The sequence below is a fragment of the Primulina eburnea genome, unplaced genomic scaffold (genome assembly GCF_022965805.1).
Source record: "Primulina eburnea isolate SZY01 unplaced genomic scaffold, ASM2296580v1 ctg1415_ERROPOS9300000, whole genome shotgun sequence".
NCBI classification, from domain to species: Eukaryota; Viridiplantae; Streptophyta; class Magnoliopsida; order Lamiales; family Gesneriaceae; genus Primulina; species Primulina eburnea.
The window spans coordinates 17,684-29,547 of NW_027330944.1; positions in this window are offsets into that span (position 1 = coordinate 17,684).

Consider the following 11,864-nt stretch of genomic DNA (forward strand, 5'->3'; position numbering starts at 1 on the left):
AGAACAACACATGAAGAAGAGCCTATAATCAGTCACATCAAGAAATTTGTAGCAAAACTTGTGATGTATACCTTTCATTTCTGTTAAGTCTTGCTCCAAGATAAAAAAACAACTGAGAGCAACCAACAATCATTGAGCACAACAACTAGGGAAAGACAATCTTTTCAGTTCATTCCATCTAGGGAAAAACTGATCCCAAGTTTCGGCTCTGGTCAGCTGGTAGATTCACTTCCCATGATTTATCAAGATGTCCATACAGAGATAAATTTTCCTTCTCTACAAACAAGTGATGCAAGAGACAAGACATGAATAAATAAGACACATAAATCAAAGATGAAGTTAAATCCATATATCACGAAACAATGACGATTGCGATGCACACTAGCCACACGTATCTTTTCACTTACAAAAGCCATTGACAGGTAAAAAAGTCAGGACTTCGCGCACTACTCCATTAGAAGATGTCACATTCAACAATGCAACACTTACATAATAATTTTATTAAACAGAGTATTCATTCCTGAAAGGAATTGTTGATTCCACATTTTACTGAGATTTTATTTTTGTATTTCTAGATAATATAAATGATTTGTTTCCTTAGAAATCGATACTCATTTTATGGGATGATTTATAGCATCAGGGAAAATATCTATAGGATAGGCCATATCTTGAAAAAGAGTTTGATTCCTTTTTAACACACTTGTTTCCTTGATTATAGATGGAGAGAATCGTGAAAGATCGTTATGCAGAAATAAATATGAAAACATCATCAATAAAAAGGTGCGGCAGTAAGAATAGTGGGTGAGATATAAAATCGCCTTGAAGAGATTTTTGACGACACTTTTTTGACAAAGTTGGAGATCAAGGGAGGAATCGCTTAAACTGGAAGGATACTTCCGTTCTGGTGTACTCAGCAGTTGTTCGGCTGTAGCATCTAGTTTTGGGTTAAAAGTTTTTATTTGATGTCGTTTAATTCCTTGGCGTGTCAAGGATTTTATGTTTTATTATTCTCACTAGTATCTGTTTTTGTGTAAACGATTTACATAATTTTCTAGTGAATTTGTTGCCTTGAGGCTTTGCACAAGTATTAGTACTTGTGCATAATTGAATCCTGCTCTTTAGCTACTTTACTCAGTTTATAATTTTGATCAATCAATTTCCGCTGCTGTGTTGTGTGCCGTGTTGACAACACCGACCACAACACTTAATTCTGACATACAAGTTTTTTTTTAATCTTTATTTCCTGACAATTAATGCGCAATAACTCTAACAAGTGGTATCAGAGCCATCACTTGATACACTAAGTGTTTGATTCTGGTTTATTGCTATTTGCAGGAAATACACTAATAGCTCAATGGATTCACTAGGGTCTAACACGGTTTTTAGACCACCAGTCCTAGATGGTTCGAACTATACTATCTGGAAAGTCAAAATGAGAGTGTACATCAAATCTATAGAAGAAAGGGCATGGCAACGTGTTTTGGATGGATGGTCCCCGCCGAAGATAGTTGATGGTGATGGAGACAGTCGTAGCAAACCTGAAAGTTCCTGGTCCAATGATGAAGTTATAACCTCGAACTTCAACTCCAAGGCGCTAAATGCGATATTCACCTCGGTGGATATTAATATGTTCAGTCTCATCACCAACTGCATTTCCGCCAAAGAAGCCTGGGATATTCTTCAAAAGCACTGCGAAGGATCAGAGAGTGTTCGCAGAACCAAACTCAGGATGTTGACCTCTAAATTTGAAAGTTTAAGGATGGAGGAAAACGAGACTATTATGGAATATGATCGGAGATTGCGTGAGATAGCAAATGAGGCCAGTTGTCTCGGCGATTCTATGTCAAATGAAAGACTGGTTAGCAAGGTCCTGAGATCTCTTCCGGAGCGGTTTAATATCAAAATCTATGCTATTGACGAATCCAAGGACACTTCTAAGCTTAATCTGGAGGAACTAATCAGCTCTCTCAGAACATTTGAGATGAATTTAGAGCTACAGACAAGAAGTAAAGGAAAAGCAATTGCCCTGCAAACCATCGATGATTCTGTAAACAACCTAATTCAAGAGGCAAATGAGTCTGATCTAGGTGAAGAAACAATATCCTTGATCACCAAGAAATTTGGCGACTACTTGAAGCGGATGAGAGACAAAAAGAAACCTGTGTCTACACTGAAACCCTCATTCATTCCCACTGAAAGAAACAAAACTTCTGTTCCTACTCAAGGAAATTTCAAATCAAGGAATGAAACCCCAGGTCGACCGGAAACAAAGAAACTTGATTCAGTCCAATGCCGAGAATGCTCCGGATTTGGCCACTATGCCAACGAGTGTGCCAATCGGCTTCGGAGGAATAAAATCATGACAGCCACACTGAGTGACGAAGACACTGATGAGGAATACGACTCCAAGGAAGGAGACGATTGTACCTCTTTTTCTGCTGTTCATCATGATATGTATAGACTGCAGGTTAATCCCCTCGGTGTTGCCACTGGTGTTGCAACACCGGGTCGCAACACTAGCTCAAGATCACTATGCCTTAATATCAAATCTCTGGGAAATTTAGGTTGTACAGACATCAAGGAAGCTGATCAAGAAGAACTAACTGTGGAAACTGTCCAGATGATGTACGAAGAACTCTATGATGACTGGCTTAAACGAAATGAGACAAACTCCAAACTCACAAAAGAGAATACTGATCTAAAGAGCAACTTGTCACGTCTTGAAACTTTGCTGAGTAGGAAAGACATTGAACTATGTAAAGTTAGAGATGAGCTCGAAAAGGCATAAAAAACACATGCAAAATTCAATGCAAGCTCTTCAAAGCTTGATACAATGCTGAACATGGGATCGAGGAGTAAGTCTGGTCTTGGCTATGTTGAAAGCACGTATGAGCATGGAGAGTCGTCCAACACTCGCTCAAAGACCACAGTATTTGTGAAAGGAGAAGATTGTACTGACCCCTTATCAACGGACATGCCTCCAAAAACTGTCCCTACTCCAAAGCCAAGCGCTGAACAAAAACTGAAGTCAGTTGATTCATCCACTTCATTCCCAAAAGCTCACTCCTCAGCAAGGGCGTCACGAATTAAAAAGTGTGCTTCATCAGCAAGACTCAATAAAAGTAAGCGTAATTTTATATGTCATTACTGCCATAAGCCTGGGCACATCAGACCCTTCTGCTACAAACTGAGAAACGATTACTTGTATTGGCATTCAAATGAAGTGTTGCATAAGATGTTTCCCAACACCAAGTACAATACTGGAATCAAGAAACCCCCTGCAAGGAAAATCTGGGTACCCAAAACAGTAACTCTATGCAATGTTATTTATACCTCGTTAAAAACTAACATTTCAGGAGCATGGTACTTTGATAGAGGGTGTTCCCGTCATATGACGGGATCTAAAGAACACCTCATTGATTATGTTGAAGTTGCAAGTGGTCGGGTGACATATGGTGGAGGTGCCAAAGGGAAAATTGTAGGCAAAGGGACTCTGAATGTTGACGGGCTTCCCATACTCCACAATGTTCTCCATGTTGAAGGACTTAACTCAAACCTAATAAGCATAAGTCAACTCTGTGATGACAATTTGCATGTTAGATTCAATAAAGATAAGTGTGAAGTCATTAATAATGCAAATGTTTGTGTGATGACAGGAACCCGGTCTGCTGACAATTGCTATCTCGTGGGCGAAGGCAATGATTGCCGTAGTGCCAAGGTAAGCAACTTGGACCTATGGCACCAAAAACTAGGTCATGTAAGCTTCAAGATCCTGAAAAATCTGAGCAAGTATGAAGCTGTAAGAGGTATGCCCAATTTAAGATCAGATAATACGTACGTCTGTGGGTCATGTCAGAAGGGAAAACAAACACGTGTTGCTCACCCGGTGTTGCAACACTTCGGGACAACACGATGCCTTGAAATCCTACACATGGATCTAATGGGACCAATCGAAGTTGAAAGCCTGGGCGGTAAGAAGTACTCATTTGTTTGTGTTGATGATTTTTTGCGCTTCACTTGGGTAAGCTTCCTTAGAGAAAAATCTGAGACCTTCGATGTTTTTAAAAAACTGCATGCAAAAGTAACCAACTTGTTTGATTTGAGGGTGGTTAAAATTAGAACTGATCATGGAAAGGAGTTTAAGAATTCTCATTTTTCATCCCTGTGTGACAAAAAGGGAATAACACATGAGTTTTCTGCTCCTAAGACTCCTCAACAAAATGAAATAGCAGAAAGGAAAAATAGAACCCTGCAAGAAATGGCTCGGGTTATGCTTAGCTCCAAAAGTGTGTCAAAACGCTTTTGGGCTGAGGCTTTGAATACTGCATGCCATATTTCGAACCGAGTCTTCTTACGAAGGGGATCTACTATGACCTCCTATGAAATTTTGATGGGGAGAAAACCAAACCTTAAATACTTTCATATCTTTGGTTGTGTTGGCTATGTATTGAATGATCGAGACCACCTTGCCAAATTTGACTCCAAGAGCGATAAATGTCTTTTCCTTGGATATTCTGTGAATAGTAAAGCCTATCGTGTCTACAATTTGAGAACTAGAACAACGATGGAGTCAATCAATGTGGTATTTGATGATCTTGCTGATTTGACAGGGAAATCAAAAGAAGATGACACTGAAGGACTACTGGAAACTAATACTGGTGCTGAGACTGGTGTTGAGTCAAGTCCAGCAACACCAAGCACAACACCATCTCAGGATCCTACCGATTCTGTGGAAAATGAAGAAGGTGAGGATGATGTGATTTTGGATGATGTGATAGATATCCCCAGTAAAATTCAAAAGAATCACCCATTGTCTCAAGTTATTGGAGAAGTACATGAAGATGTGCAAACAAGGAAAAAGGACAAGGTGGACTATCGAAAGATGATTGGTCTGGTATGTATGAGCTCCACATACTCTCAGGTTAGTCACTCCTGCTTTGTGTCATTAATTGAACCCAAAAATATAACAGAATCACTTAAAGATGAATTTTGGGTAAATGCAATGCACGAAGAACTTGAGCAATTTGTGCGCAACGATGTGTGGGATTTAGTGCCAAGACCCCCAAATACAAATGTTATTGGAACAAAATGGATTTTTAAAAATAAGACCGATGAATCTGGTAACATTGTTAGAAATAAAGCTCGACTGGTCGCTCAAGGGTACACACAGGTTGAGGGGGTGGATTTTGAGGAAACCTTCGCACCTGTAGCCTGTATTGAGTCTGTCCGTCTGTTGCTCGCCATTGCTTGTCATATGCATATAAAATTGTACCAAATGGATGTTAAAAGCGCATTCTTGAATGAGATCCTAAATGAGGAAGCCTATGTTAGCCAACCAAAAGGATTTAAAGATCCACACTACTTGGACCATGTCTACAAACTGAAAAAGGCTCTTTATGGATTGAAACAAGCTCCTCGAGCATGGTATGGTAGGTTGGCCGACTACTTGATTAACTTGGGCTTCAAACGAGGTGAGGTTGACAAAACTCTCTTTACACAAAAACTCAAGCATGATATTCTGATTTGTCAAATTTATGTGGATGACATTGTATTTGGTGCATCATCACAACATCTGGTTGATAAATTTGTACACCATATGTCTTCGCAGTTTGAAATGAGTATGGTAGGGGAGTTAAATTTCTTTCTTGGATTACAAGTTAAGCAATTACATGATGGAATTTTCATATGTCAATCCAAGTATGCCAAAAATCTGATTAAGAAATTTTTGAATGATTGCTCCAAACACATGAGAACTCCTATGGGGTCCAGTGAGAAACTGTCAAAAGATAGTGTTGCAGACGGTGTTGACAACACCATGTACCGCAGCATTATTGGTAGCCTTCTGTACTTAACTGCCACTCGCCCCGATATCATGTTCAGTGTTTGTCTATGTGCTAGGTATCAATCTGATCCAAAAATATCCCACCTTAAAGCCGTGAAACGCATACTGAGATACATTGCTGGAACTTTAGAATTAGGTGTGTGGTACACTAGAGAAACTAACACCAATTTAGTGGGGTTTTCTGATGCAGACTGGGCAGGGGATCTAGATGATAGAAAGAGTACGTCGGGAGGATGTTTTTATCTAGGAAACAATCTAGTGTCATGGTACAGTAAAAAACAGAATTGCGTGTCACTATCCACAGCCGAATCCGAATATGTCGCAGCAGCAAGCTGTAGTTCACAACTTGCTTGGATGAATCAAATGATAGAGGATTATGGCTTTCATAGTGACAGGATGATAGTTTACTGTGACAACTCAAGTGCGATTGACATATCTAAAAACCCTGTTCAACACTCTCGAACAAAACACATAGATATTAGACATCATTTCATTCGAGATTTGGTTGAAAAAGGAATAATTCGACTAGAGTTTGTTAGGACTGAAAACCAGCTAGCCGATATATTCACGAAACCTTTGGATTTTGAGAGATTTTCCAATCTTCGGAAGTCTCTCAGCATGTGCGTACAATAATCACACACTAGTATTGTCGTCGGTGTTGCCAACACCGGTGACAACACCATTGGTGCATATCATTTCTTTAGGATACTAGACATACTGCATAATCATAATCATCCTATTTATTTGTGTAAAGTCTGAACAGTGAAGGAATTTCTGAAAGGTATCTCCTGAGTGAGTCATACTTTCAATCAAATGTCGAAGTGTAAATTATGCTCAATCCAAGGCATCGAGTAGTTGAAGATATCCACGAAAATCGTGATCGTGTCTAAAGTACAAAAGTGACTTGGAAAATGCGAGCATAAGGAGAAAAACAGAAAAGAGGCAAAACAAAAAAAAAAGGGATAAATAATAATAGAATGGAAAAAGCTACCTAGGGGAGTCCATTGAAGACCGTTCTTCTAGTGTGGGAGCTACCACTTCTATGTAAAAATAATAATGGAAAAAGCTACCTAGGGGAGTCCATTGAAGACCGTTCTTCTAGTGTGGGAGCTACCATTTCTGAATCAAAAGAAAATTTTATGGAAGTTTGACTCAACTCAGTGGTGTTGCCAGGAGGTGTTGCCAACACTCAGTTTAGACACTTCACAATTCATACATTGTCTGACATTTTGTTTCATTCATCTTCCAAAGGCATCTTTAGAACTTGCATATTATTTGTTGGCTCGTGAAGACATCAAAATAAGCTGGAGATCAGACTTGACAGATAACGGTTGACTAAATTTTTTTTTAACCAAAATTTTGAGGATTTGATATGTCTTATCTTCTGTGGGTTACAAATCGGAGTGGGCCATCAGTGGTTTCTCTAAATCCTGAATTTGAAACCTTGGTGAAATTGTTACCGTTGTCGCATGGTAACCCGTTTTTTCTTACCGTTACTGTTGCGTCCATTCGATTCAAATTGTTACCGTTGCTGCTAGGGTTTAAATACCATGTTGTTTGATTTCTCCTGTCTTAATCACATTTCTCTGGCCACTGTGTTTCACGATCACTCATTGCTCTTCGATATTTTTCTGGGTACTTATTGCTCCCAAGCGATACTGAAATCGCCTCTTCTTGGTTATGACAGATCATCAATTCAATCCACAAGACATCCGCAGTGAAATGGAGACAACTCGTAGTGTTCCCAGACGGGAGTCAACACCAGCTCCAACACCACCGCCTGAGACTCCTGCTCCCAATCCTCTGCAAATTGTGCCCGTTCTTCCCCAACTTGCCCCGCTTGAGGAAATTGCCCCAGGAGAACCTGGAAATCCATGGTACCCAGGCATGCCAATCGACTACGAAGCACTACGCCGAGCCTTTCCGCCACAAAACACCACCGCTCTCCGGCGATCTAAACGGCAGGCAGGATATAGTCGCCATTTTGATGCTCCAAAGAAACCGCGGATGGCCACATACTTCACACTCGACCCAGATTTCTCGTCCGGAGATGATTCGAATGATGACAACTTTGAGTTGGTACATCGGAAGCGTTCTGCTCGTGTGAAGAAATTCCTTGCTCCGACCACATCCTCTGCGCAACAACCTGACAGATCCCCGGAAGTCGGTTTTTCTTCAGAGGACGAACAATCCCTGGCTGACTTCCTTAACAACTTACGAGATGCAAAAAACAAGGGTGCTTCGATTCCTCACAAGGATGCAGCCCCACCAGAACCCTCTGATACCTCCTCATCTGACACTTCCATGGAGGCTGAATTTCAAGAGTCTGGTGAGCACTCTGGCCATTCAGTTGACACTGAGGCAGCTGCTGAAAATGTTGGCACTGGTGCTGCACCGGGTGTTGACAACACTGTTGACGAGGACTATAACCTGGCCACTTCCTTCTCTCCTCAATTTTACTCCGAGACTGCTGTGGGCCATTGGTACCTGTATGCAAACATGAATTTTGTTGAAGAACGCAACATTGATTTTGAGGCGTATGGAAGGTACAATCTCACCACATTTTTTAACATCCGCAGGCTAAGCTCCACAGTGAACTCTGTAATGCCTTATGCTAGACGACCTGTTCTTGAATTCTATTGCAATCTGACCACCAGTGTTGGAGATAAGAGGTCACTTAGGTACGGGCGTGTCTTTGTTCGGGATGTCATATATGATTTCTCTCCGCAAATTATCAATGCCTTTTACCATACACCTACCAACGAGAATGTGGATGACCTTCCACATATTGACTACATCACTTCGGTTCTCACCGGGGGATTGGTCACTCAGTATCCACAGCTCCCAGAGTGTCTAGCAGCAGCAAAACTGACATCCTTCTACTCAGTTCTCCACAAAACTGCCATACGCAACTGGACCCCGTCTCGAAACACTACTGTGGTCACCCGCCTTCAAGCCGTCTCCCTATTTACCATCGGCACGGGCCGGAATTTCAACTTTGGGGAGTTAGTGTTTTCCACTGTTATGCAGTTTGCAGAAGGACAGTTGAGGTCTGTCACACTCCCGTATCCATCCCTAATTTTTTGTATCCTTGAATCCCAGGGATTTGTGAAAGCGGAGGATGAACCTCTCATCGACATCGGAGAACCCTTGAAAATTGCCTCCGCTTATTTCAAAGGGACTAGGGTCCTTGATCTTCCCTGGTCTGACGCTGGGGAAACTCCTGCTGCTGCTCCTTCGACCAGATTGTTTGCCACTGGGTTTGCTCCTGCTATGGTTCCAGACACTAATGTTGATCCTAGTGGTAGCACCATTTTTTCCTCTTCATCTACACCAACAGGGTTTCTCCAGCTTCCAACTTCTGCTATCCATGCCCAAATTGCCTTCGGTGTTCAACAGATTCAGCAGGCTCGTGACACCATTGTTCTTGCCAATCAGCTGATCTCACAATCCAATGCAACCATCTCCTATTTTGAAACACAAATTGCTACTCACAACATGTTACTAGGGGGAGGCGTGCATTCTGTCCAAAAAGGGGGAGTAAGGGATGATGATAATAGTAGGGGTAGCGGTGATGGTACCGACCATGATGATACTGCTGGAGCTACTGACTGACAAGGCAGACTACGTTTTTTTCTTCAGACTAAGTTTCTCTTCCTTTCTTTTGCACTAGTGCGCTTAGTTTGTTTTTTTGTTTTGCTGTTTATCTGGGCCTGTCTTACGGTGTTGTGTGATAGTGTTTGCCAACACGAGTCACAACACTACCAACAACACATGGCAAATTTAGGGGGAGTTACATGGAGGGGGAGTTGTACACTGATGGATCATCCCGTCCTAAAGTTTTGTCCAGAAATGCAAAAAAGGGGGAGATTGAAAGGAATTGTTGATTCCACATTTTACTGAGATTTTATTTTTGCATTTCTAGATAATATAAATGATTTGTTTCCTTAGAAATCGATACTCATTTTATGGGATGATTTATAGCATCAGGGAAAATATCTATAGGATAGGCCATATCTTGAAAAAGAGTTTGATTCCTTTTTAACACACTTGTTTCCTTGATTATAGATGGAGAGAATCGTGAAAGATCGTTATGCAGAAATAAATATGAAAACATCATCAATAAAAAGGTGCGGCAGTAAGAACAGTGGGTGAGATATAAAATCGCCTTGAAGAGATTTTTGACGACACTTTTTTGACAAAGTTGGAGATCAAGGGAGGAATCGCTTAAACTGGAAGGATACTTCCGTTCTGGTGTACTCAGCAGTTGTTCGGCTGTAGCATCTAGTTTTGGGTTAAAAGTTTTTATTTGATGTCGTTTAATTCCTTGGCGTGTCAAGGATTTTATGTTTTATTATTCTCACTAGTATCTGTTTTTGTGTAAACGATTTACATAATTTTCTAGTGAATTTGTTGCCTTGAGGCTTTGCACAAGTATTAGTACTTGTGCATAATTGAATCCTGCTCTTTAGCTACTTTACTCAGTTTATAATTTTGATCAGTCAATTTCCGCTGCTGTGTTGTGTGCCGTGTTGACAACACCGACCACAACACTTAATTCTGACATACAAGTTTTTTTTAATCTTTATTTCCTGACAATTAATGCGCAATAACTCTAACAATTCCCACCATTTCATGAAAGAGTCAACTAAGTGAAGTAGAGGTTATCATGTGGAAACATTACATTTCTTCACAAAAACATATTAAAAGTGAATCTGTACACATATGTTTTATTGGCAAATATAAGCATCTCTGGTTACCCAATTTGAAGAAGTAGCATGTTGGAAAAATACAAGTTTTTGTCCCTGTTGACTATCAACGTTAATAGAAAAGAAGAAGAAGACAGCTTCTTTGAACCAAAATTTATAGCTCACAATAGAAAACAAAAAAGAGAACCCAATTGAATAAGAAGAACAACATTTCCGAAAAAACACTTCAAAAAAATAGAAATGGCAAAATAAGCAAGCTCATGTACCTTATTCTATCATACTTATGTAGAAAGGAGCTAATTAGCCCACAAGCTAATGCATATCGACAATTTTAATGGTTCACTCACATCTTCAAGCCGATGATGTAAAGCAGTTTCTGAACTTTCCCATTCTTTGATGAGATTTTTCCAACTTGGAATCAGTAAGATAAATCACATAAGTTTATCAATGACAATTAGAAAAACTATACTTTTCTGACGTTTTTTTTCATCTAAGCTTACCTTGGCAGACCTTGTTCTTGCTCTTTTACCACCATGAAATAGAAGTCTCATGTTTCTCAAGATTAAAGAAAGAAACTGAATAGTGCTTGAGTTCCGCAAAATCTTAAACCTTCCACCAACTTTGCTCGACAAGAACTGCACAATCTGCCAACTTTCTTCTCGTTCGGAAGCTCTTGTAAACATTCTGTAACTTTACACCAGCCTCATGTGTGGGGGGGCTGCTTGGATCCTAGAGCAATGAATTCTTTCGACATATATCTTTATCATCTCCTGGAACTTTTGTATATATAATTGTTTATGTATTCTATGACATATGTTTAAAGATCCTTCCAAAAAAGGTTCTCCAGAGACAAATGATGGCAATAATTTATGTTCAAGGATTTTTTTCCTCAAAACTTATTGTTTGGATGGGAGTCTTCTAAGAATCGTCCCCAAAGTTGATCAATTTCCCAATGACCATTCGATACTGTTCTCTAGATCACAATATATGTCAAGCGGGAAGGAGCAAGATGCCCCCATGCAATTTCTTGAGACAAACAAAACTTCTTCAATGCTATTGCATTCAAGAAATCAACATAAAAACAGAAGCCTAATTACTTTATGCACAAGACTATACTAAACTTTTTATAAATCAAATGCAAAGAACAAATAAAAAGAAAAAAAAATACCATAACTAAACAATAAAGCACTTCAACAACCAAGACCCAACAAACCATGGAAGATATTCGCCGAAATCAGACACTTTTCACAACCAGTTTCAATCCATTATTTTCTGTTGGAATATTTATGTTTTGGTATTAAAAATGATTTAAG